Source organism: Cololabis saira, unplaced genomic scaffold (genome assembly GCF_033807715.1).
Source record: "Cololabis saira isolate AMF1-May2022 unplaced genomic scaffold, fColSai1.1 scf100, whole genome shotgun sequence".
NCBI classification, from domain to species: Eukaryota; Metazoa; Chordata; class Actinopteri; order Beloniformes; family Belonidae; genus Cololabis; species Cololabis saira.
This window is the reverse complement of record NW_026906264.1, coordinates 40,001-62,500: the sequence shown is the minus strand read 5'-3', so window position 1 is coordinate 62,500 and position 22,500 is coordinate 40,001. Positions and strand designations below refer to the sequence as shown.

Genomic DNA, 22,500 nt, shown 5'->3' with positions numbered 1-22,500 from the left:
AAGGCACTTTACCTCCAACAAATAAAACCAACAGATCAATGACTTATATTCTATGTTTATCTTCAACTCCATATAAGAGGTATTTCAAGCTGCAGCTTCTGCTTACGGCCATACCAGCCTGGATGCGCCCGGTCTCGTCAGATCTCGGAAGCTAAGCAGGGTCGGGCCTGGTTAGTACTTGGATGGGAGACCGCCTGGGAATACCAGGTGCTGTAAGCTTTTTCAACCTTCAGAGAGCGCTCTCGCTTAATCTACCCACACATATTTCAACGTGGTAACAGCGACAGCTCACGTCCTAAAGTGTTTTGCACATGGTTAAGGCACTTTAACTCCAACAAATAAAACCAACAGATCAATGACTTATATTCTATGACTTATCTTCAACTCCATATAAGAGGTATTTCAAGCTGCAGCTTCTGCTTACGGCCATACCAGCCTGGATGCGCCCGATCTCGTCTGATCTCGGAAGCTAAGCAGGGTCGGGCCTGGTTAGTACTTGGATGGGAGACCGCCTGGGAATACCAGGTGCTGTAAGCTTTTTCAACCTGCAGAGAGCGCTCTCGCTTAATCTACCCACACATATTTCAACGTGGTAACAGCGACAGCTCACGTCCTAAAGTGTTTTGCACATGGTTAAGGCACTTTAACTCCAACAAATAAGCGCTTCTAAATTATTATCACCAACAAATCAATGACTTGTATTATATACTTATCTTCAACTCCATATAAGAAGTATTTCAAGCTGCAGCTTCAGCTTACGGCCATACCAGCCTGGATGCGCCCGATCTCGTCTGATCTCGGAAACTAAGCAGGATCGGGCCTGGTTAGTACTTGGATGGGAGACCGCCTGGGAATACCAGGTGCTGTAAGCTTTTTCAACCAGCAGAGAGCGCTCTCGCTTAATCTACCCACACATATTTCAACGTGGTAACAGCGACAGCTCACGTCCTAAAGTGTTTTCCACATGGTTAAGGCACTTTAACTCCAACAAATAAAACCAACAGATCAATGACTTATATTCTATGACTTATCTTCAACTCCATATAAGAGGTATTTCAAGCTGCAGCTTCTGCTTACGGCCATACCAGCCTGGATGCGCCCGATCTCGTCTGATCTCGGAAGCTAAGCAGGGTCGGGCCTGGTTAGTACTTGGATGGGAGACCGCCTGGGAATACCAGGTGCTGTAAGTTTTTTCAACCTGCAGAGAGCGGTCTTGCTTAATCTACCCACACATATTTCAACGTGGTAACAGCGACAGCTCCCGTCCTAAAGTGTTTTGCACATGGTTAAGGCACTTTAACTCCAACAAATAAAACCAACAAATCAATGACTTATATTATATGACTTATCTTCAACTCCATATAAGAGGTATTTCAAGCTGCAGCTTCTGCTTAGGGCCATACCAGCCTGGATGCGCCCGAACTCGTCTGATCTCGGAAGCTAAGCAGGGTCGGGCCTGGTTAGTACTTGGATGGGAGACCGCCTGGGAATACCAGGTGCTGTAAGCTTTTTCAACCAGCAGAGAGGACTCTCGCTTAATCTACCCACACATATTTCAACGTGGTAACAGCGACAGCTCCCGTCCTAAAGTGTTTTGCACATGGTTAAGGCACTTTAACTCCAACAAATAAAACCAACAAATCAATGACTTATATGCTATGACTTATCTTCAACTCCATATAAGAGGTATTTCAAGCTGCAGCTTCTGCTTACGGCCATACCAGCCTTGATGCGCCCGATCTCGTCTGATCTTGGAAGCTAAGCAGGGTAGGGCCTGGTTAGTACTTGGATGGGAGACCGCCTGGGAATACCAGGTGCTGTAAGCTTTTTCAACCAGCAGAGAACGCTCTCGCTTAATCTAGCCACACATATTTCAACGTGGTAACAGCGACAGCTCACGTACTAAAGTGTTTTGCACATGGTTAAGGCACTTTAACTCCAACAAATAAGCGCTTCTAAATTATTATCACCAACAAATCAATGACTTATATTATATGACTTATCTTCAACTCCATATAAGAGGTATTTCAAGCTGCAGCTTCTGCTTAGGGCCATACCAGCCTGGATGCGCCCGAACTCGTCTGATCTCGGAAGCTAAGCAGGGTCGGGCCTGGTTAGTACTTGGATGGGAGACCGCCTGGGAATACCAGGTGCTGTAAGCTTTTTCAACCAGCAGAGAACGCTCTCGCTTAATCTACAGCACCTGGAATACCAGGTGCTGTAAGCTTTTTCAACCAGCAGAGAACGCTCTCGCTTAATCTAGCCACACATATTTCAACGCGGTAACAGCGACAGCTCACGTCCTAAAGTGTTTTGCACATGGTTAAGGCACTTTAACTCCAACAAATAAAACCAACAGATCAATGACTTATATTCTATGTTTATCTTCAACTCCATATAAGAGGTATTTCAAGCTGCAGCTTCTGCTTACGGCCATACCAGCCTGGATGCGCCCGGTCTCGTCTAATCTCGGAAGCTAAGCAGGGTCGGGCCTGGTTAGTACTTGGATGGGAGACCGCCTTGGAATACCAGGTGCTGTAAGCTTTTTCAACCTGCAGAGAGCGCTCTCGCTTAATCTACCCACACATATTTCAACGTGGTAACAGCGACAGCTCACGTCCTAAAGTGTTTTGCACATGGTTAAGGCACTTTAACTCCAACAAATAAAACCAACAGATCAATGACTTATATTCTATGACTTATCTTCAACTCCATATAAGAGGTATTTCAAGCTGCAGCTTCTGCTTACGGCCATACCAGCCTGGATGCGCCCGATCTCGTCTGATCTCGGAAGCTAAGCAGGGTCGGGCCTGGTTAGTACTTGGATGGGAGACCGCCTGGGAATACCAGGTGCTGTAAGCTTTTTCAACCTGCAGAGAGCGCTCTCGCTTAATCTACCCACACATATTTCAACGTGGTAACAGCGACAGCTCACGTCCTAAAGTGTTTTGCACATGGTTAAGGCACTTTAACTCCAACAAATAAGCGCTTCTAAATTATTATCACCAACAAATCAATGACTTGTATTATATACTTATCTTCAACTCCATATAAGAAGTATTTCAAGCTGGAGCTTCAGCTTACGGCCATACCAGCCTGGATGCGCCCGATCTCGTCTGATCTCGGAAGCTAAGCAGGATCGGGCCTGGTTAGTACTTGGATTGGAGACCGCCTGGGAATACCAGGTGCTGTAAGCTTTTTCAACCAGCAGAGAGCGCTCTCGCTTAATCTACCCACACATATTTCAACGTGGTAACAGCGACAGCTCACGTCCTAAAGTGTTTTCCACATGGTTAAGGCACTTTAACTCCAACAAATAAAACCAACAGATCAATGACTTATATTCTATGACTTATCTTCAACTCCATATAAGAGGTATTTCAAGCTGCAGCTTCTGCTTTCGGCCATACCAGCCTGGATGCTCCCGATCTCGTCTGATCTCGGAAGCTAAGCAGGGTTGGGCCTGGTTAGTACTTGGATGGGAGACCGCCTGGGAATACCAGGTGCTGTAAGTTTTTTCAACCTGCAGAGAGCGGTCTCGCTTAATCTACCCACACATATTTCAACGTGGTAACAGCGACAGCTCCCGTCCTAAAGTGTTTTGCACATGGTTAAGGCACTTTAACTCCAACAAATAAAACCAACAAATCAATGACTTATATGCTATGACTTATCTTCAACTCCATATAAGAGGTATTTCAAGCTGCAGCTTCTGCTTACGGCCATACCAGCCTTGATGCGCCCGATCTCGTCTGATCTTGGAAGCTAAGCAGGATAGGGCCTGGTTAGTACTTGGATGGGAGACCGCCTGGGAATACCAGGTGCTGTAAGCTTTTTCAACCAGCAGAGAACGCTCTCCCTTAATCTAGCCACACATATTTCAACGTGGTAACAGCGACAGCTCACGTCCTAAAGTGTTTTGCACATGGTTAAGGCACTTTAACTCCAACAAATAAGCGCTTCTAAATTATTATCACCAACAAATCAATGACTTATATTATATGACTTATCTTCAACTCCATATAAGAGGTATTTCAAGCTGCAGCTTCTGCTTAGGGCCATACCAGCCTGGATGCGCCCGAACTCGTCTGATCTCGGAAGCTAAGCAGGGTCGGGCCTGGTTAGTACTTGGATGGGAGACCGCCTGGGAATACCAGGTGCTGTAAGCTTTTTCAACCAGCAGAGAGGACTCTCGCTTAATCTACCCGCACATATTTCAACGTGGTAACAGCGACAGCTCTCGTCCTAAAGTGTTTTGCACATGGTTAAGGCACTTTAACTCCAACAAATAAAACCAACAAATCAATGACATATATTCTATGACTTATCTTCAACTCCATGTAAGAGGTATTTCAAGCTGCAACTTCTGCTTACGGCCATACCAGCCTGGATGCGCCCGATCTCGTCTGATCTCGGAAGCTAAGCAGGGTCGGGCCTGGTTAGTACTTGGATGGGAGACCGCCTGGGAATACCAGGTGCTGTAAGCTTTTTCAACCAGCAGAGAACGCTCTCGCTTAATCTACCCACACATATTTCAACGTGGTAACAGCGACAGCTCACGTCCTAAAGTGTTTTGCACATGGTTAAGGCACTTTAACTCCAACAAATAAGCGCTTCTAAATTATTATCACCAACAAATCAATGACTTGTATTATATACTTATCTTCAACTCCATATCAGAGGTATTTCAAGCTGCAGCTTCAGCTTACGGCCATACCAGCCTGGATGCGCCCGATCTCGTCTGATCTCGGAAGCTAAGCAGGGTCGGGCCTGGTTAGTACTTGGATGGGAGACCGCCTGGGAATACCAGGTGCTGTAAGCTTTTTCACCAGCAGAGAGCGCTCTCGCTTAATCTACCCACACATATTTCAACGTGGTAACAGCGACAGCTCACGTCCTAAAGTGTTTTGCACATGGTTAAGGCACTTTAACTCCAACAAATAAAACCAACAAATCAATGACTTATATGCTATGACTTATCTTCAACTCCATATAAGAGATATTTCAAGCTGCAGCTTCTGCTTACGGCCATACCAGCCTGGATGCGCCCGATCTCGTCTGATCTCGGAAGCTAAGCAGGGTCGGGCCTGGTTAGTACTTGGATGGGAGACCGCCTGGGAATACCAGGTGCTGTAAGCTTTTTCAACCAGCAGAGAACGCTCTTGCTTAATCTAGCCACACATATTTCAACGTGGTAACAGCGACAGCTCACGTCCTAAAGTGTTTTGCACATGGTTAAGGCACTTTAACTCCAACAAATAAGCGCTTCTAAATTATTATCACCAACAAATCAATGACTTATATTATATGACTTATCTTCAACTCCATATAAGAGGTATTTCAAGCTGCAGCTTCTGCATTGGGCCATACCAGCCTGGATGCGCCCGAACTCGTCTGATCTCGGAAGCCAAGCAGGGTCGGGCCTGGTTAGTACTTGGATGGGAGACCGCCTGGGAATACCAGGTGCTGTAAGCTTTTTCCACCAGCAGAGAGGGCTCTCGCTTAATCTACCCGCACATATTTCAACGTGGTAACAGCGACAGCTCTCGTCCTAAAGTGTTTTGCACATGGTTAAGGCACTTTAACTCCGACAAATAAAACCAACAAATCAATGACATATATTCTATGACTTATCTTCAACTCCATATAAGAGGTATTTCAAGCTGCAACTTCTGCTCACGGCCATACCAGCCTGGATGCGCCCGATCTCGTCTGATCTCGGAAGCTAAGCAGGGTCGGGCCTGGTTAGTACTTGGGTGGGAGACCGCCTGGGAATACCAGGTGCTGTAAGCTTTTTCAACCAGCAGAGAACGCTCTCGCTTAATCTAGCCACACATATTTCAACGTGGTAACAGCGACAGCTCACGTCCTAAAGTGTTTTGCACATGGTTAAGGCACTTTAACTCCAACAAATAAAACCAACAAATCAATGACTTATATTCTATGACTTATCTTCAACTCCATATAAGAGGTATTTCAAGCAGCAGCTTCTGCTTACGTCCATACCAGCCTGGATGCGCCTGATCTCGTCTGATCTCGGAAGCTAAGCAGGGTCAGGCCTGGTTAGTACTTGGATGGGGGACCGCCTGGGAATACCAGGTGCTGTAAGCTTTTTCAACCAGCAGAGAACGCTCTCGCTTAATCTACCCACACATATTTCAACGTGGTAACAGCGACAGCTCACGTCCTAAAGTGTTTTGCACATGGTTAAGGCACTTTAACTCCAACAAATAAGCGCTTCTAAATTATTATCACCAACAAATCAATGACTTATATTATGACTTATCTTCAACTCCATATCAGACGTATTTCAAGCTGCAGCTTCTGCTTAAGGCCATACCAGCCTGGATGCGCCCGATCTCGTCTGATCTCGGAAGCTAAGCAGGGTCGGGCCTGGTCAGTACTTGGATGGGAGACCGCCTGGGAATACCAGGTGCTGTAAGCTTTTTCAACCAGTAGAGAGCGCTCTCGCTTAATCTAACCACACATATTTCAACGTGGTAACAGCGACAGCTCACGTCCTAAAGTGTTTTGCACATGGTTAAGGCACTTTAACTCCGACAAATAAAACCAACAAATCAATGACTTATATTCTATGACTTATCTTCAACTCCATATAAGGGGGAATTTTAAGCTGCAGCATCTGCTTACGGCCATACCAGCCTGCATGCGCCTGATCTCGTCTGATCTCGGAAGCTAAGCAGGGTCGGGCCTGGTTAGTACTTGGATGGGAGACCGCCTGGGAATACCAGGTGCTGTAAGCTTTTTCAACCAGCAGAGAACGCTCTCGCTTAATCTACCCACACATATTTCAACGTGGTAACAGCGACAGCTCACGTCCTAAAGTGTTTTGCACATAGTTAAGGCACTTTAACTCCAACAAATAAAACCAACAAATCAATGACTTTTATTCTATGACTTATCTTCAACTCCATATAAGAGGTATTTCAAGCAGGAGCTTCTGCTTACGGCAATACCAGCCTGGATGCGCCCGATCTCGTCTGATCTCGGAAGCTAAGCAGGGTCGGGCCTGGTTAGTACTTGGATGGGAGACCGCCTGGGAATACCAGGTGCTGTAAGCATTTTCAACCAGCAGAGAGCGCTCTCGCTTAATCTAGCCACACATATTTCAACGTGGTAACAGCGACAGCTCACGTCCTAAAGTGTTTTGCACATGGTTAAGGCACTTTAACTCCAACAAATAAGCGCTTCTAAATTATTATCACCAACAAATCAATGACTTATATTATATTACTTATCTTCAACTCCATATAAGAGGTATTTCAAGCTGCAACTTCTGCTCACGGCCATACCAGCCTGGATGCGCCCGATCTCGTCTGATCTCGGAAGCTAAGCAGGGTCGGGCCTGGTTAGTACTTCGGTGGGAGACCGCCTGGGAATACCAGGTGCTGTAAGCTTTTTCAACCAGCAGAGAACGCTCTCGCTTAATCTAGCCACACATATTTCAACGTGGTAACAGCGACAGCTCACGTCCTAAAGTGTTTTGCACATGGTTAAGGCACTTTAACTCCAACAAATAAGCGCTTCTAAATTATTATCACCAACAAATCAATGACTTGTATTATATACTTATCTTCAACTCCATATAAGAAGTATTTCAAGCTGCAGCTTCAGCTTACGGCCATACCAGCCTGGATGCGCCCGATCTCGTCTGATCTCGGAAACTAAGCAGGATCGGGCCTGGTTAGTACTTGGATGGGAGACCGCCTGGGAATACCAGGTGCTGTAAGCTTTTTCAACCAGCAGAGAGCGCTCTCGCTTAATCTACCCACACATATTTCAACGTGGTAACAGCGACAGCTCACGTCCTAAAGTGTTTTCCACATGGTTAAGGCACTTTAACTCCAACAAATAAAACCAACAGATCAATGACTTATATTCTATGACTTATCTTCAACTCCATATAAGAGGTATTTCAAGCTGCAGCTTCTGCTTACGGCCATACCAGCCTGGATGCGCCCGATCTCGTCTGATCTCGGAAGCTAAGCAGGGTCGGGCCTGGTTAGTACTTGGATGGGAGACCGCCTGGGAATACCAGGTGCTGTAAGTTTTTTCAACCTGCAGAGAGCGGTCTTGCTTAATCTACCCACACATATTTCAACGTGGTAACAGCGACAGCTCCCGTCCTAAAGTGTTTTGCACATGGTTAAGGCACTTTAACTCCAACAAATAAAACCAACAAATCAATGACTTATATTCTATGACTCATCTTCAACTCCATATAAGAGGTATTTCAAGCAGCAGCTTCTGCTTACGGCCATACCAGCCTGGATGCGCCTGATCTCGTCTGATCTCGGAAGCTAAGCAGGGTCGGGCCTGGTTAGTACTTGGATGGGAGACCGCCTGGGAATACCAGGTGCTGTAAGCTTTTTCAACCAGCAGAGAACGCTCTCGCTTAATCTACCCACACATATTTCAACGTGGTAACAGCGACAGCTCACGTCCTAAAGTGTTTTGCACATAGTTAAGGCACTTTAACTCCAACAAATAAAACCAACAAATCAATGACTTTTATTCTATGACTTATCTTCAACTCCATATAAGAGGTATTTCAAGCAGGAGCTTCTGCTTACGGCAATACCAGCCTGGATGCGCCCGATCTCGTCTGATCTCGGAAGCTAAGCAGGGTCGGGCCTGGTTAGTACTTGGATGGGAGACCGCCTGGGAATACCAGGTGCTGTAAGCATTTTCAACCAGCAGAGAGCGCTCTCGCTTAATCTACGCACACATATTTCAACGTGGTAACAGCGACAGCTCACGTCCTAAAGTGTTTTTCACATGGTTAAGGCACTTTAACTCCAACAAATAAGCGCTTCTAATTTATTATCACCAACAAATCAATGACTTATATTATATTACTTATCTTCAACTCCATATAAGAGGTATTTCAAGCAGCAGCTTCTGCTTACGGCCATACCAGCCTGGATGCGCCCAATCTCGTCTGATCTCGGAAGCTAAGCAGGGTCGGGCCTGGTTAGTACTTGGATGGGAGACCGCCTGGGAATACCAGGTGCTGTAAGCATTTTCAACCAGCAGAGAGCGCTCTCGCTTAATCTACCCACACATATTTCAACGTGGTAACAGCGACAGCTCACGTCCTAAAGTGTTTTGCACATGGTTAAGGCACTTTAACTCCAACAAATAAAACCAACAAATCAATGACTTATATTCTATGACTTATCTTCAACTCCATATAAGAGGTATTTCAAGCTGCAGCTTCTGCTTACGGCCATACCAGCCTGGATGCGCCCGATCTCGTCTGATCTCGGAAGCTAAGCAGGGTCGGGCCTGGTTAGTACTTGGATGGGAGACCGCCTGGGAATACTCGGTTCTGTAAGCTTTTTCAACCAGCAGAGAGCGCTCTCGCTTAATCTACCCACACATATTTCAACGTGGTAACAGCGACAGCTCACGTCCTAAAGTGTTTTGCACATGGTTAAGGCACTTTAACTCCAACAAATAAGCGCTTCTAAATTAATATCACCAACAAATCAATGACTTATATTATATGACTTATCTTCAACTCCATATAAGATGTATTTCAAGCAGCAGCTTCTGCTTACGGCCATACCAGCCTGGATGCGCCCGATCTCGTCTGATCTCGGAAGCTAAGCAGGGTCGGGAATGGTTAGTACTTGGATGGGAGACCGCCTGGGAATACCAGGTGCTGTAAGCTTTTTCAACCAGCAGAGAACGCTCTCGCTTAATCTACCCACACATATTTCAACGTGGTAACAGCGACAGCTCACGTCCTAAAGTGTTTTGCACATAGTTAAGGCACCTTAACTCCAACAAATAAGCGCTTCTAAATTATTATCACCAACAAATCAATGACATATATTCTATGACTTATCTTCAACTCCATATAAGAAGTATTTCAAGCTGCAGCTTCTGCTTACGGCCATACCAGCCTGGATGCGCCTGATCTCGTCTGATCTCGGAAGCTAAGCAGGGTCGGGCTTGGTTAGTACTTGGATGGGAGACTGCCTGGGAGTACCAGGTGCTGTAAGCTTTTTCAACCAGCAGAGAACGCTCTCGCTTAATCTACCCACACATATTTCAACGTGGTAACAGCGACAGCTCACGTCCTAAAGTGTTTTGCACATGGTTAAGGCACTTTAACTCCAACAAATAAAACCAACAAATCAATGACTTATATTCTATGACTTATCTTCAACTCCATATAAGAGGTATTTCAAGCTGCAGCTTCTGCTTACGGCCATACCAGCCTGGATGCGCCCCATCTTGTCTGATCTCGGAAGCTAAGCAGGGTCGGGCCTGGTTAGTACTTGGATGGGAGACCGCCTGGGAATACCAGGTGCTGTAAGTTTTTTCAACCAGCAGAGAACGCTCTCGCTTAATCTACCCACACATATTTCAACGTGGTAACAGCGACAGCTCACGTCCTAAAGTGTTTTGCACATGGTTAAGGCGCTTTAACTCCAACAAATAAAACCAACAAATCAATGACTTATATTCTATGACTTATCTTCAACTCCAGATAAGAGGTATTTCAAGCAGGAGCTTCTGCTTACGGCCATACCAGCCTGGATGCGCCCGATCTCGTCTGATCTCGGAAGCTAAGCAGGGTCGGGCCTGGTTAGTACTTGGATTGGAGACCGCCTGGGAATACCAGGTGCTGTAAGCTTTTTCAACCAGCAGAGAACCCTCTAGCTTCATCTACCCACACATATTTCAACGTGGTAACAGCGACAGCTCACGTCCTAAAGTGTTTTGCACATAGTTAAGGCACCTTAACTCCAACAAATAAGCGCTTCTAAATTATTATCACCAACAAATCAATGACATATATTCTATGACTTATCTTCAACTCCATATAAGAAGTATTTCAAGCTGCAGCTTCTGCTTACGGCCATACCAGCCTCGATGCGCCCGATCTCGTCTGATCTCGGAAGCTAAGCAGGGTAGGGCCTGGTTAGTACTTGGATGGGAGACCGCCTGGGAATACCAGGTGCTGTAAGCTTTTTCAACCAGCAGAGAACGCTCTCGCTTAATCTAGCCACACATATTTCAACGTGGTAACTGCGACAGCTCACGTCCTAAAGTGTTTTACACATGGTTAAGGCACTTTAACTCCAACAAATAAAACCAACAAATCAATGACTTATATTCTATGACTTATCTTCAACTCCATATAAGAGGTATTTCAAGCTGCAGCTTCTGCTTACGGCCATACCAGCCTGGATGCGCCCGATCTCGTCTGATCTCGGAAGCTAAGCAGGGTCGGGCCTGGTTAGTACTTGAATGGGAGACCGCCTGGGAATACCAGGTGCTGTAAGCTTTTTCAACCAGCAGAGAGCGCTCTTGCTTAATCTACCCACACAAATTTCAACGTGGTAACAGCGACAGCTCACGTCCTAAAGTGTTTTGCACATGGTTAAGGCACTTTAACTCCAACAAATAAGCGCTTCTAAATTATTATCACCAACAAATCAATGACTTATATTATATGACTATCTTCAACTCCATATAAGAGGTATTTCAAGCTGCAGCTTCAGCTCACGGCCATACCAGCCTGGATGCGCCCGATCTCGTCTGATCTCGGAAGCTATGCAGGGTCGGGCCTGGTTAGTACTTGGATGGAAGACCGCCTGGGAATACCAGGTGCTGTAAGCTTTTTCAACCTGCAGAGAGCGCTCTCGCTTAATCTACCCACACATATTTTAACGTGGTAACAGCGACAGCTCACGTCCTAAAGTGTTTTGCACATGCTTAAGGCACCTTAACTCCAACAAATAAAACCAACAGATCAATGACTTATATTCTATGACTTATCTTCAACTCCATATAAGAGGTATTTCAAGCTGCAGCTTCTGCTTACGGCCATACCAGCCTGGATGCGCCCGATCTAGTCTGATCTCGGAAGCTAAGCAGGGTCGGGCCTGGTTAGTACTTGGATGGGAGACCGCCTGGGAATACCAGGTGCTGTAAGCTTTTTCAACCAGCAGAGAACGCTCTCGCTTAATCTACCCACACATATTTCAACGTGGTAACAGCGACAGCTCACGTCCTAAAGTGTTTTGCACATGGTTAAGGCACTTTAACTCCGACAAATAAAACCAACAAATCAATGACTTATATTCTATGACTTATCTTCAACTCCATATAAGAGGTATTTCAAGCTGCAGCTTCTGCTTACGGCCATACCAGCCTGGATGCGCCCGATCTCGTCTGATCTCGGAAGCTAAGCATGGTCGGGCCTGGTTAGTACTTGGATGGGAGACCGCCTGGGAATACTCGGTTCTGTAAGCTTTTTCAACCAGCAGAGAGCGCTCTCGCTTAATCTACCCACACATATTTCAACGTGGTAACAGCGACAGCTCACGTCCTAAAGTGTTTTGCACATGGTTAAGGCACTTTAACTCCAACAAATAAGCGCTTCTAAATTATTATCACCAACAAATCAATGACTTGTATTATATAACTTATCTTCAACTCCATATCAGAGGTATTTCAAGCTGCAGCTTCTGCTTACGGCCATACCAGCCTGGATGCGCCCGATCTCGTCTGATCTCGGAAGCTAATGTTGTGCAACTCATAGGTAGCTTGGCTGTCCAGTTATCAAGGCTAATGATAATTCTATTAAAGAATTATTAATAATTAATAAAGTTGACTATTTATCAAATTGTATTATCAAAAATGATAATTCTCGTAGGGGCACCACCGCCGGGGCCTTACTTCCGGTGGGATTCGATAACTAACAGCAGAAAATCAGTCTCATTATGATTTGAATTATCCTGCAGAACAGCAAATCTTACAGAATAACAGTGAAGGCGTGATATCCGAACACTAGGCTCTGCTTAAACAAATCAATTTGTGACCAAATCTTGCATGAAATAACACAACCACTCATAAAGAAATCAATCAGAATTTATTTACATACGGGTGTCAAAAGATGATAAACGCAACACCCAAATAAACCTGATGGCAGAAATGGCTTAAGTATCCATAAAACAATTAATTAACTAGAAAAACAACAATCAATAAAATGAAACATAAACGTTAAATGCATGGAATGAAAAAAAAAGAAGAAATCAAGCAATAATAACGAAGATACAGAACATCTACAGTTCAACGGGGCTCCTGTGGTCTTTTAAAGATGGACGCGCCCTCTGGGCCACGTGCAATTAGAACGGATGGTGATCCCGGTGTTAAACCGTGATCAACTGCAGAAAACAGCGCTTTAAAACATGAATGACTAGCAGAAAGTAGTGACTACAAATTAATGAAAACAGTCCTTATAATGATGGTGGTGTAATCTCAGCTCTGAACACAGATTTAGCTCTGTAACACTCCCAGTTAAACTCATACACCCAGGTCTCAAAACCTCACGCCTCCTCGGGTCTCCGGGTGCCGATCAGGGGTTCCTGCCGGGTCTTTGGTCGGAGTCCGATCCCAGAGAGTCCTCCCGCCTCTCCCGCGCCTCCTCCTGACTCTGGAATCACGAGAGGACGGGGGTACAGCTGAAGCAGCCGGCGCTCCAGCTCCGGTCCGGAGGCTATCACGTCGTCTCGGGGGCGCGCGGGGCCAGTCTACTTCTTCTGAGTGCTGGTGCCCGTCGGCCTGAGCGCGTGGCCCCGGGACGGGCAGCGGGATGCGTCTCGGTTCTGCGCGGGGCAGGCTGTCCACAGGTCCTTTCAGGTGAAGTTTTAAGAGCAGAGAGAGAGGTTAGGAAAGAAGAACGGGTCTCACCCTGGGCCGGGGCCGAGCTTCGGAGCGGCTTCCCCCCCCTTTCCAGCTCCCAGGGACCGGGGACACGTGAAGCAGGACTCTGGATGAAAAGTTGAGACCGGGAGCTGATGGGGGCGGCTCCGTGCACCGCGGCTTTAACGGGCTGCAGGTCCACCGGAGCGGCCCGATGGGGCCTTACACCTCCCCCCAGCCGGGGGGAGAAAGGGAGATGGGATCTTGGCCCAGAGCCAAACGATCCAGCTCGGATGAGAGGGTGATCGGAAGAGAAGAGAGAAGAGCAGCGGCAGGGGTTTTGATCCTACGCGCGCTGCAGTGACGTCATCGGTGCCTCATTGCGATTGGATGAGCGCCGCTTGTAGGCGCCACCCCCCCCCCGCAAGGCATGCTGGGGGTTGTAGTTCAGGCAACAGCGCCATTTTATGAGGCACATTAAAGCGGAAAAGGGGGGGTTCAAAGAAGCAGTACCATTTTGAGGTCTGGTTTTGGGCTCCGCTGCATCCCGACCCCTGCTTAGGTGTCATAAAACCCCAAGGAAGTCTGTTTTCCCTGGCAGAAACCTTCCTGTCCTGCTTTGATCTGGAGCCGTATCGTGGGTCACATACAGGCCATCTCGAACCAGGCCACCAGGGTCATAAATTGGCCTGAGCGAGAAGATAGCAGCCGGGCCATAAACTCCAGGGGGGAGGCCGGGTCTGGCTTTGCTGGAATTCATAATCACAAAATGTTCATACATTTTATAAGTTCAGATGGGCATATGGTCGGGCACAACATCCCCCCTTCGAATCGAAAACCGGAATGCAGGGTCTGGTTGTCGAATCTAACAACGGTGCACCAGTCCATGTGGTCATAAACTCTGGTTGGGGGCGTGAGGCTAGCCTGGTTTGTCCATTAGGCGAGCAATGCACAAAAATATGAAAAGAAAAACATATTCAAAGCAATAACATCATTCATTTACCTAACACAGTGATATCACTCTTAAAGTGCGGTAGATGAAAGATAAAAGGAGGGGTTAGTTAGGTTTCAGTATGTACACTGTACCTAAAATCAAAAACCAACAATTTAACCACTCTTTGATTAATTGCTAGGAGACAAAAACACACAAATTAACTTATGTCGGCTATGGAAGCCTGGAAATTGTTTGTAGGCGTGAATTTTTTTTAACGCCCCAAAGTATCCTACCCCCCTTTCAGGTGTGGAGCGGGCTTCCACTTCTGGGTCAGAAAAATTGTGAGGGGGCCGCTGCATACAAGGTAATGCAGCTGTTCAGTGTTCTTTTGCTAAAAAAAGTCAAACATGGGACCCCCCTCGCTCTGAGGTACGGCGTCTGCGCCTTGGTTGTTAATCGTGATCTGTTCTCCTCTGGTTTACTTTAAGAAAACGCTGAGCTGCTTCTTCAGCGTCAGTAACAGTGAAAACTGGGAAGGGCCGCAGCTCCTTTCGGGTAATTAATTTATCGGCTTACTCATGGTGGGGTCTGACCAGGGGGCTCAGGGGATGAGATGACCGGGCTCACCACTTTTGGGTCCAGCCTAAGAACAGACTTGCCTGTCGGTCCATCTCCATCAGCCTGGTCACCTCTGCTGGTTCTCCGTCCACTGCGATGAGCTCTCTGCCATTAATAACCACACCTCAGCTCACAGTCCAGGCCCCAGCGCTTCGCTTGGGATTCTGGCAAGAGATTACACTTATTAACGAAGTCAGCTCACGTTATCACCCAGATTAGAAGAAATTAAACCGATAACAAACCCTGAGAGACTGGGGTATTGGTTATAACCTTAGAAGCAAGAACCAACTGAAAGGAATTAATAAAGTGAGTTAACAGGGAGGAATCTTTAAATAACTTTAAATTAAAGATTCAATTTAAAACACAGTAGAGATTAATCTGAGAAGATTAATAACTCACATGGGGTAATCAGCAACAGTTCAATTAATAGAATTAAAGAAATTAAGTCAACCATTACCTTCAGTTAAGTATGGTTGCAAAAGGGAATTAATCAGAGATGAATAAAATAGTGATCCCTCAATAAAAGTTCAGATTAATAAAAATCAGGAATTTACAGCGAGCCAACCATTAGTTTCCATGGAACCTGGTTGCAAGAGGAAATTACTCAAACAGATTCACAAAAATTGAGTGGTAGAAAAAGTTCAGGTTAATAAAACTAACCGAACTTAAAACACCCCAACCATTACCTTCAGTGAAGTAAGGTTGCAGAGGAAATCAATCACAAGATTAATAATCGTGTGATGAAAAATAAAAGTTCAAACTAATAAAATTAAAGAACTTAACAAAACAACCAACCCTTAGTGAAGCGAGGTTGCCATTAGAACAACTTAAAATAACCGTAGGAATCAGATAATGAGAGGGGAAGAAAAATAAAGATATTTTCTTTCCCGATCAAAATTAATGTTGTTATTTCATACAACCTGGTCACAAATATCGTTTCGAGAGCCTCACGCTGGGGCGCCATTTATGTTGTGCAACTCATAGGTAGCTTGGCTGTCCAGTTATCAAGGCTAATGATAATTCTATTAAAGAATTATTAATAATTAATAAAGTTGACTATTTATCAAATTGTATTATCAAAAATGATAATTCTCGTAGGGGCACCACCGCCGGGGCCTTACTTCCGGTGGGATTCGATAACTAACAGCAGAAAATCAGTCTCATTATGATTTGAATTATCCTGCAGAACAGCAAATCTTACAGAATAACAGTGAAGGCGTGATATCCGAACACTAGGCTCTGCTTAAACAAATCAATTTGTGACCAAATCTTGCATGAAATAACACAACCACTCATAAAGAAATCAATCAGAATTTATTTACATACGGGTGTCAAAAGATGATAAACGCAACACCCAAATAAACCTGATGGCAGAAATGGCTTAAGTATCATCAAAACAATTAATTAACTAGAAAAACAACAATCAATAAAATGAAACATAAACGTTAAATGCATGGAATGAAAAAGAAAAGAAATCAAGCAATAATAACGAAGATATAGAACATCTACAGTTCAAACGGGCTCCTGTGGTCTTTTGAAGATGGACGCGCCCTCTGGGCCACGTGCTAATTAGAACGGATGGTGATCCCGGTGTTAAACCGTGATCAACTGCAGAAAACAGCGCTTTAAAACATGAATGACTAGCAGAAAGTAGTGACTACAAATTAATGAAAACAGTCCTTATAATGATGGTGGTGTAATCTCAGCTCTGAACACAGATTTAGCTCTGTAACACTCCCAGTTAAACTCATACACCCAGGTCTCAAAACCTCACGCCTCCTCGGGTCTCCGGGTGCCGATCAGGGGTTCCTGCCGGGTCTTTGGTCGGAGTCCGATCCCAGAGAGTCCTCCCGCCTCTCCCGCGCCTCCTCCTGACTCTGGAATCACGAGAGGACGGGGGTACAGCTGAAGCAGCCGGCGCTCCAGCTCCGGTCCGGAGGCTATCACGTCGTCTCGGGGGCGCGCGGGGCCAGTCTACTTCTTCTGAGTGCTGGTGCCCGTCGGCCTGAGCGCGTGGCCCCGGGACGGGCAGCGGGATGCGTCTCGGTTCTGCGCGGGGCAGGCTGTCCACCGGTCCTTTCAGGTGAAGTTTTACGAGCAGAGAGAGAGGTTAGGAAAGAAGAACGGGTCTCACCCTGGGCCGGGGCCGAGCTTCGAAGCGGCTTCCCCCCCCTTTCCAGCTCCCAGGGACCGGGGACACGTGAAGCAGGACTCTGGATGAAAAGTTGAGACCGGGAGCTGATGGGGGCGGCTCCGTGCACCGCGGCTTCAACGGGCTGCAGGTCCACCGGAGCGGCCCGATGGGGCCTTACACCTCCCCCCAGCCGGGGGGAGAAAGGGAGATGGGATCTTGGCCCAGAGCCAAACGATCCAGCTCGGATGAGAGGGTGATCGGAAGAGAAGAGAAAAAGGAGCAGCGGCAGGGGTTTTGATCCTACGCGCGCTGCGGTGACGTCATCGGTGCCTCATTGCGATTGGATGCGCGCCGCTTGTAGGCGACACTCCCCCCACGCAAGGCATGCTGGGGGTTGTAGTTCAGGCAACAGCTGCCATTTTAGGAGGCACATTTAAACCGGTTTTAGGCTTGGGGGGTTGACCATGGTTTCAAAGTTTTCTTCTGTTCAAAGGGGCAGCACCCGAGGGGGCAGCAAACCGAGGCCTGGTTTACTGGGTTTTGCTGTCCTGCTTTTGATCTGCCATGCAGCGGGGGTCGTAAATCCCCAGGGAGTCTGTTTCCCTGGCAGAAACTTTCCTTGCTGGCTTTGATCTGTTTTGACCCCCGCTCTTGGGGTCATAAACTTGCTATCTCGGGCCGGGCCGAGATGACCAGACGTTGGCAGCAGGGTTCATAAAACTGACTATAGCTTTCGGCCTTTGCTGTTCTGAAAATGTTCACCCAATCATGAATACATAATCATTTATAAATTCAGAGTTCAGATGGGCATATGGGCGGGCACAACATCCCCCCTTCGAATCGACGACCGGAATGCAGGGTCTGGTTGTCGAATCTAACAACGGTGCAACAGTCCATGTGGTCATAAACTCTGGTTGGGGGCGTGAGGCTAGCCTGGTTAGTCCACTAGGCGAGCTATGCACAAAAATATGAAAAGAAAAACATATTCAAAGCAATAACACAATTCATTTACCTAACACAGTGATATCACTCTTAAAGTGCGGTAGATGAAAGATAAAAGGAGGGGTTAGTTAGGTTTCAGTGTGTACACTGTACCTAAAATCAAAAGCTAACAATTTAACCACTCTTTGATTAATTGCTAGGCGACAAAAACACACAAATTAACTTATGTCGGCTATGGAAGCCTGGAAATTGTGTGTAGGCGTGAATTATTTTTTTTTTTAACGCCCCAAAGTATCCTACCCCCCTTTCAGGTGTGGAGCGGACTTCCACTTCTGGGTCAGAAAAATTGTGAGGGGGCCGCTGCATACAAGGTAATGCAGCTGTTCAGTGTTCTTTTGCTAAAAGGTCAACCGTGGGACCCCCCTCGCTCTGAGGTACGGCGTCTGCGCCTTGGTTGTTAATCGTGATCTGTTCTCCTCTGGTTTACTTTAAGAAAACGCTGAGCTGCTTCTTCAGCGTCAGTAACAGTGAAAACTGGGAAGGGCCGCAGCTCCTTTCGGGTAATTAATTTTTGGCTTACTCACGGTGGCGTGACCAGGGGGCTCAGGGGATGAGATGACCGGGCTCGCCACCTTTTTGGGTCCAGCCTAAGAACAGACTTGCCTGTCGGTCCATCTCCATCAGCCTGGTCACCTCTGCTGGTTCTCCGTCCACTGCGATGAGCTCTCTGCCATTAATAACCACACCTCAGCTCACAGTCCAGGCCCCAGCGCTTCGCTTGGGATTCTGGCAAGAGATTACACTTATTAACGAAGTCAGCTCACGTTATCACCCAGATTAGAAGAAATTAAACCGATAACAAACCCTGAGAGACTGGGGTATTGGTTATAACCTTAGAAGCAAGAACCAACTGAAAGGAATTAATAAAGTGAGTTAACAGGGAGGAATCTTTAAATAACTTTAAATTAAAGATTCAATTTAAAACACAGTAGAGATTAATCTGAGAAGATTAATAACTCACATGGGGTAATCAGCAACAGTTCAATTAATAGAATTAAAGAAATTAAGTCAACCATTACCTTCAGTTAAGTATGGTTGCAAAAGGGAATTAATCAGAGATTAATAAAATAGTGATCCCTCAATAAAAGTTCAGATTAATAAAAATCAGGAATTTACAGCGAGCCAACCATTAGTTTCCATGGAACCTGGTTGCAAGAGGAAATTACTCAAACAGATTCACAAAAATTGAGTGGTAGAAAAAGTTCAGGTTAATAAAACTAACCGAACTTAAAACACCCCAACCATTACCTTCAGTGAAGTAAGGTTGCAGAGGAAATCAATCACAAGATTAATAATCGTGTGATGAAAAATAAAAGTTCAAACTAATAAAATTAAAGAACTTAACAAAACAACCAACCCTTAGTGAAGCGAGGTTGCCATTAGAACAACTTAAAATAACCGTAGGAATCAGATAATGAGAGGGGAAGAAAAATAAAGATATTTTCTTTCCCGATCAAAATTAATGTTGTTATTTCATACAACCTGGTCACAAATATCGTTTCGAGAGCCTCACACGGGGCACCATTTATGTTGTGCAACTCATAGGTAGCTTGGCTGTCCAGTTATCAAGGCTAATGATAATTCTATTAAAGAATTATTAATAATTAATAAAGTTGACTATTTATCAAATTGTATTATCAAAAATGATAATTCTCGTAGGGGCACCACCGCCGGGGCCTTACTTCCGGTGGGATTCGATAACTAACAGCAGAAAATCAGTCTCATTATGATTTGAATTATCCTGCAGAACAGCAAATCTTACAGAATAACAGTGAAGGCGTGATATCCGAACACTAGGCTCTGCTTAAACAAATCAATTTGTGACCAAATCTTGCATGAAATAACACAACCACTCATAAAGAAATCAATCAGAATTTATTTACATACGGGTGTCAAAAGATGATAAACGCAACACCCAAATAAACCTGATGGCAGAAATGGCTTAAGTATCCATAAAACAATTAATTAACTAGAAAAACAACAATCAATAAAATGAAACATAAACGTTAAATGCATGGAATGAAAAAAAAAGAAGAAATCAAGCAATAATAACGAAGATACAGAACATCTACAGTTCAACGGGGCTCCTGTGGTCTTTTAAAGATGGACGCGCCCTCTGGGCCACGTGCAATTAGAACGGATGGTGATCCCGGTGTTAAACCGTGATCAACTGCAGAAAACAGCGCTTTAAAACATGAATGACTAGCAGAAAGTAGTGACTACAAATTAATGAAAACAGTCCTTATAATGATGGTGGTGTAATCTCAGCTCTGAACACAGATTTAGCTCTGTAACACTCCCAGTTAAACTCATACACCCAGGTCTCAAAACCTCACGCCTCCTCGGGTCTCCGGGTGCCGATCAGGGGTTCCTGCCGGGTCTTTGGTCGGAGTCCGATCCCAGAGAGTCCTCCCGCCTCTCCCGCGCCTCCTCCTGACTCTGGAATCACGAGAGGACGGGGGTACAGCTGAAGCAGCCGGCGCTCCAGCTCCGGTCCGGAGGCTATCACGTCGTCTCGGGGGCGCGCGGGGCCAGTCTACTTCTTCTGAGTGCTGGTGCCCGTCGGCCTGAGCGCGTGGCCCCGGGACGGGCAGCGGGATGCGTCTCGGTTCTGCGCGGGGCAGGCTGTCCACAGGTCCTTTCAGGTGAAGTTTTAAGAGCAGAGAGAGAGGTTAGGAAAGAAGAACGGGTCTCACCCTGGGCCGGGGCCGAGCTTCGGAGCGGCTTCCCCCCCCTTTCCAGCTCCCAGGGACCGGGGACACGTGAAGCAGGACTCTGGATGAAAAGTTGAGACCGGGAGCTGATGGGGGCGGCTCCGTGCACCGCGGCTTTAACGGGCTGCAGGTCCACCGGAGCGGCCCGATGGGGCCTTACACCTCCCCCCAGCCGGGGGGAGAAAGGGAGATGGGATCTTGGCCCAGAGCCAAACGATCCAGCTCGGATGAGAGGGTGATCGGAAGAGAAGAGAGAAGAGCAGCGGCAGGGGTTTTGATCCTACGCGCGCTGCAGTGACGTCATCGGTGCCTCATTGCGATTGGATGAGCGCCGCTTGTAGGCGCCACCCCCCCCCGCAAGGCATGCTGGGGGTTGTAGTTCAGGCAACAGCGCCATTTTATGAGGCACATTAAAGCGGAAAAGGGGGGGTTCAAAGAAGCAGTACCATTTTGAGGTCTGGTTTTGGGCTCCGCTGCATCCCGACCCCTGCTTAGGTGTCATAAAACCCCAAGGAAGTCTGTTTTCCCTGGCAGAAACCTTCCTGTCCTGCTCTGATCTGGAGCCGTATCGTGGGTCACATACAGGCCATCTCGAACCAGGCCACCAGGGTCATAAATTGGCCTGAGCGAGAAGATAGCAGCCGGGCCATAAACTCCAGGGGGGAGGCCGGGTCTGGCTTTGCTGGAATTCATAATCACAAAATGTTCATACATTTTATAAGTTCAGATGGGCATATGGTCGGGCACAACACTAAGCAGGGTCGGGCCTGGTTAATACTTGGATGGGAGACCGCCTGGGAATACCAGGTGCTGTAAGCATTTTCAACCAGCAGAGAGTGCTCTCGCTTAATCTACCCACACATATTTCAACGTGGTAACAGCGACAGCTCACGTCCAAAAGTGTTTTTCACATGGTTAAGGCACTTTAACTCCAACAAATAAGCGCTTCTAAATTAATATCACCAACAAATCAATGACTTATATTATATGACTTATCTTCAACTCCATATAAGAGGTATTTCAAGCAGCAGCTTCTGCTTACGGCCATACCAGCCTGGATGCGCCCGATCTCGTCTGATCTCGGAAGCTAAGCAAGGTCGGGAATGGTTAGTACTTGGATGGGAGACCGCCTGGGAATACCAGGTGCTGTAAGCTTTTTCAACCAGCAGAGAACGCTCTCGCTTAATCTACCCACACATATTTCAACGTGGTAACAGCGACAGCTCACGTCCTAAAGTGTTTTGCACATAGTTAAGGCACTTTAACTCCAACAAATAAAACCAACAAATCAATGACTTATATTCTATGACTTATCTTCAACTCCATATAAGAGGTATTTCAAGCTGCAGCTTCTGCTTACGGCCATACCAGCCTGGATGCGCCCAATCTTGTCTGATCTCGGAAGCTAAGCA

The 22,500-nt window shown here is 46.3% G+C and overlaps 40 non-coding genes across 40 annotated transcripts in view; all 40 read left to right on the top strand.

The window, feature by feature from the left end:
* The first annotated feature begins 100 nt into the window (after nucleotides 1-100).
* LOC133437794 (5S ribosomal RNA) lies at nucleotides 101-219 on the top strand. Its single transcript, XR_009780996.1, has one exon. It is a non-coding gene; the product is annotated as a 5S ribosomal RNA (ribosomal RNA).
* Nucleotides 220-418: 199 nt separating this feature from the next.
* Nucleotides 419-537, top strand: LOC133437978 (5S ribosomal RNA). The gene has a single exon (XR_009781173.1). It is a non-coding gene; the product is annotated as a 5S ribosomal RNA (ribosomal RNA).
* A 216-nt stretch (nucleotides 538-753) lies between these two features.
* Nucleotides 754-872, top strand: LOC133437835 (5S ribosomal RNA). The gene has a single exon (XR_009781035.1). It is a non-coding gene; the product is annotated as a 5S ribosomal RNA (ribosomal RNA).
* Nucleotides 873-1,071: 199 nt separating this feature from the next.
* On the top strand, nucleotides 1,072-1,190 carry LOC133437779 (5S ribosomal RNA). Its single transcript, XR_009780982.1, has one exon. It is a non-coding gene; the product is annotated as a 5S ribosomal RNA (ribosomal RNA).
* Nucleotides 1,191-1,389: 199 nt separating this feature from the next.
* LOC133437903 (5S ribosomal RNA) lies at nucleotides 1,390-1,508 on the top strand. Its single transcript, XR_009781101.1, has one exon. It is a non-coding gene; the product is annotated as a 5S ribosomal RNA (ribosomal RNA).
* A 199-nt stretch (nucleotides 1,509-1,707) lies between these two features.
* Nucleotides 1,708-1,826, top strand: LOC133437859 (5S ribosomal RNA). The gene has a single exon (XR_009781058.1). It is a non-coding gene; the product is annotated as a 5S ribosomal RNA (ribosomal RNA).
* Nucleotides 1,827-2,043: 217 nt separating this feature from the next.
* LOC133437902 (5S ribosomal RNA) lies at nucleotides 2,044-2,162 on the top strand. Its single transcript, XR_009781100.1, has one exon. It is a non-coding gene; the product is annotated as a 5S ribosomal RNA (ribosomal RNA).
* A 263-nt stretch (nucleotides 2,163-2,425) lies between these two features.
* On the top strand, nucleotides 2,426-2,544 carry LOC133437973 (5S ribosomal RNA). Its single transcript, XR_009781168.1, has one exon. It is a non-coding gene; the product is annotated as a 5S ribosomal RNA (ribosomal RNA).
* Nucleotides 2,545-2,743: 199 nt separating this feature from the next.
* On the top strand, nucleotides 2,744-2,862 carry LOC133437966 (5S ribosomal RNA). The gene has a single exon (XR_009781162.1). It is a non-coding gene; the product is annotated as a 5S ribosomal RNA (ribosomal RNA).
* A 216-nt stretch (nucleotides 2,863-3,078) lies between these two features.
* Nucleotides 3,079-3,197, top strand: LOC133437889 (5S ribosomal RNA). Its single transcript, XR_009781087.1, has one exon. It is a non-coding gene; the product is annotated as a 5S ribosomal RNA (ribosomal RNA).
* Nucleotides 3,198-3,396: 199 nt separating this feature from the next.
* On the top strand, nucleotides 3,397-3,515 carry LOC133437843 (5S ribosomal RNA). The gene has a single exon (XR_009781043.1). It is a non-coding gene; the product is annotated as a 5S ribosomal RNA (ribosomal RNA).
* Nucleotides 3,516-3,714: 199 nt separating this feature from the next.
* Nucleotides 3,715-3,833, top strand: LOC133437851 (5S ribosomal RNA). Its single transcript, XR_009781051.1, has one exon. It is a non-coding gene; the product is annotated as a 5S ribosomal RNA (ribosomal RNA).
* A 217-nt stretch (nucleotides 3,834-4,050) lies between these two features.
* On the top strand, nucleotides 4,051-4,169 carry LOC133437901 (5S ribosomal RNA). The gene has a single exon (XR_009781099.1). It is a non-coding gene; the product is annotated as a 5S ribosomal RNA (ribosomal RNA).
* Nucleotides 4,170-4,368: 199 nt separating this feature from the next.
* LOC133437955 (5S ribosomal RNA) lies at nucleotides 4,369-4,487 on the top strand. Its single transcript, XR_009781151.1, has one exon. It is a non-coding gene; the product is annotated as a 5S ribosomal RNA (ribosomal RNA).
* Nucleotides 4,488-4,703: 216 nt separating this feature from the next.
* LOC133437942 (5S ribosomal RNA) lies at nucleotides 4,704-4,822 on the top strand. The gene has a single exon (XR_009781139.1). It is a non-coding gene; the product is annotated as a 5S ribosomal RNA (ribosomal RNA).
* A 198-nt stretch (nucleotides 4,823-5,020) lies between these two features.
* Nucleotides 5,021-5,139, top strand: LOC133437931 (5S ribosomal RNA). Its single transcript, XR_009781128.1, has one exon. It is a non-coding gene; the product is annotated as a 5S ribosomal RNA (ribosomal RNA).
* Nucleotides 5,140-5,356: 217 nt separating this feature from the next.
* On the top strand, nucleotides 5,357-5,475 carry LOC133438010 (5S ribosomal RNA). Its single transcript, XR_009781205.1, has one exon. It is a non-coding gene; the product is annotated as a 5S ribosomal RNA (ribosomal RNA).
* A 199-nt stretch (nucleotides 5,476-5,674) lies between these two features.
* On the top strand, nucleotides 5,675-5,793 carry LOC133437848 (5S ribosomal RNA). Its single transcript, XR_009781048.1, has one exon. It is a non-coding gene; the product is annotated as a 5S ribosomal RNA (ribosomal RNA).
* A 199-nt stretch (nucleotides 5,794-5,992) lies between these two features.
* LOC133437990 (5S ribosomal RNA) lies at nucleotides 5,993-6,111 on the top strand. Its single transcript, XR_009781185.1, has one exon. It is a non-coding gene; the product is annotated as a 5S ribosomal RNA (ribosomal RNA).
* Nucleotides 6,112-6,326: 215 nt separating this feature from the next.
* Nucleotides 6,327-6,445, top strand: LOC133437933 (5S ribosomal RNA). Its single transcript, XR_009781130.1, has one exon. It is a non-coding gene; the product is annotated as a 5S ribosomal RNA (ribosomal RNA).
* A 200-nt stretch (nucleotides 6,446-6,645) lies between these two features.
* On the top strand, nucleotides 6,646-6,764 carry LOC133437833 (5S ribosomal RNA). Its single transcript, XR_009781033.1, has one exon. It is a non-coding gene; the product is annotated as a 5S ribosomal RNA (ribosomal RNA).
* A 199-nt stretch (nucleotides 6,765-6,963) lies between these two features.
* On the top strand, nucleotides 6,964-7,082 carry LOC133437810 (5S ribosomal RNA). The gene has a single exon (XR_009781011.1). It is a non-coding gene; the product is annotated as a 5S ribosomal RNA (ribosomal RNA).
* A 217-nt stretch (nucleotides 7,083-7,299) lies between these two features.
* LOC133437883 (5S ribosomal RNA) lies at nucleotides 7,300-7,418 on the top strand. The gene has a single exon (XR_009781081.1). It is a non-coding gene; the product is annotated as a 5S ribosomal RNA (ribosomal RNA).
* Nucleotides 7,419-7,634: 216 nt separating this feature from the next.
* LOC133437834 (5S ribosomal RNA) lies at nucleotides 7,635-7,753 on the top strand. Its single transcript, XR_009781034.1, has one exon. It is a non-coding gene; the product is annotated as a 5S ribosomal RNA (ribosomal RNA).
* A 199-nt stretch (nucleotides 7,754-7,952) lies between these two features.
* LOC133437778 (5S ribosomal RNA) lies at nucleotides 7,953-8,071 on the top strand. The gene has a single exon (XR_009780981.1). It is a non-coding gene; the product is annotated as a 5S ribosomal RNA (ribosomal RNA).
* Nucleotides 8,072-8,270: 199 nt separating this feature from the next.
* Nucleotides 8,271-8,389, top strand: LOC133437793 (5S ribosomal RNA). The gene has a single exon (XR_009780995.1). It is a non-coding gene; the product is annotated as a 5S ribosomal RNA (ribosomal RNA).
* Nucleotides 8,390-8,588: 199 nt separating this feature from the next.
* Nucleotides 8,589-8,707, top strand: LOC133437809 (5S ribosomal RNA). The gene has a single exon (XR_009781010.1). It is a non-coding gene; the product is annotated as a 5S ribosomal RNA (ribosomal RNA).
* A 217-nt stretch (nucleotides 8,708-8,924) lies between these two features.
* LOC133437894 (5S ribosomal RNA) lies at nucleotides 8,925-9,043 on the top strand. Its single transcript, XR_009781092.1, has one exon. It is a non-coding gene; the product is annotated as a 5S ribosomal RNA (ribosomal RNA).
* A 199-nt stretch (nucleotides 9,044-9,242) lies between these two features.
* On the top strand, nucleotides 9,243-9,361 carry LOC133437951 (5S ribosomal RNA). Its single transcript, XR_009781148.1, has one exon. It is a non-coding gene; the product is annotated as a 5S ribosomal RNA (ribosomal RNA).
* A 217-nt stretch (nucleotides 9,362-9,578) lies between these two features.
* LOC133437969 (5S ribosomal RNA) lies at nucleotides 9,579-9,697 on the top strand. Its single transcript, XR_009781165.1, has one exon. It is a non-coding gene; the product is annotated as a 5S ribosomal RNA (ribosomal RNA).
* A 217-nt stretch (nucleotides 9,698-9,914) lies between these two features.
* On the top strand, nucleotides 9,915-10,033 carry LOC133437963 (5S ribosomal RNA). The gene has a single exon (XR_009781159.1). It is a non-coding gene; the product is annotated as a 5S ribosomal RNA (ribosomal RNA).
* Nucleotides 10,034-10,232: 199 nt separating this feature from the next.
* LOC133438003 (5S ribosomal RNA) lies at nucleotides 10,233-10,351 on the top strand. The gene has a single exon (XR_009781198.1). It is a non-coding gene; the product is annotated as a 5S ribosomal RNA (ribosomal RNA).
* A 199-nt stretch (nucleotides 10,352-10,550) lies between these two features.
* LOC133437897 (5S ribosomal RNA) lies at nucleotides 10,551-10,669 on the top strand. Its single transcript, XR_009781095.1, has one exon. It is a non-coding gene; the product is annotated as a 5S ribosomal RNA (ribosomal RNA).
* Nucleotides 10,670-10,886: 217 nt separating this feature from the next.
* LOC133437816 (5S ribosomal RNA) lies at nucleotides 10,887-11,005 on the top strand. Its single transcript, XR_009781017.1, has one exon. It is a non-coding gene; the product is annotated as a 5S ribosomal RNA (ribosomal RNA).
* Nucleotides 11,006-11,204: 199 nt separating this feature from the next.
* Nucleotides 11,205-11,323, top strand: LOC133437773 (5S ribosomal RNA). The gene has a single exon (XR_009780976.1). It is a non-coding gene; the product is annotated as a 5S ribosomal RNA (ribosomal RNA).
* A 216-nt stretch (nucleotides 11,324-11,539) lies between these two features.
* LOC133437987 (5S ribosomal RNA) lies at nucleotides 11,540-11,658 on the top strand. Its single transcript, XR_009781182.1, has one exon. It is a non-coding gene; the product is annotated as a 5S ribosomal RNA (ribosomal RNA).
* Nucleotides 11,659-11,857: 199 nt separating this feature from the next.
* Nucleotides 11,858-11,976, top strand: LOC133437872 (5S ribosomal RNA). Its single transcript, XR_009781070.1, has one exon. It is a non-coding gene; the product is annotated as a 5S ribosomal RNA (ribosomal RNA).
* A 199-nt stretch (nucleotides 11,977-12,175) lies between these two features.
* LOC133437994 (5S ribosomal RNA) lies at nucleotides 12,176-12,294 on the top strand. Its single transcript, XR_009781189.1, has one exon. It is a non-coding gene; the product is annotated as a 5S ribosomal RNA (ribosomal RNA).
* Nucleotides 12,295-22,124: 9,830 nt separating this feature from the next.
* Nucleotides 22,125-22,243, top strand: LOC133438007 (5S ribosomal RNA). Its single transcript, XR_009781202.1, has one exon. It is a non-coding gene; the product is annotated as a 5S ribosomal RNA (ribosomal RNA).
* A 199-nt stretch (nucleotides 22,244-22,442) lies between these two features.
* The window catches only part of LOC133437979 (5S ribosomal RNA), a 119-nt gene continuing 61 nt past the window's right edge, over nucleotides 22,443-22,500 (top strand). The window contains exon 1 of the ribosomal RNA XR_009781174.1: nucleotides 22,443-22,500. This exon is cut by the window's right edge and continues 61 nt beyond it. This is a non-coding gene — a ribosomal RNA (5S ribosomal RNA).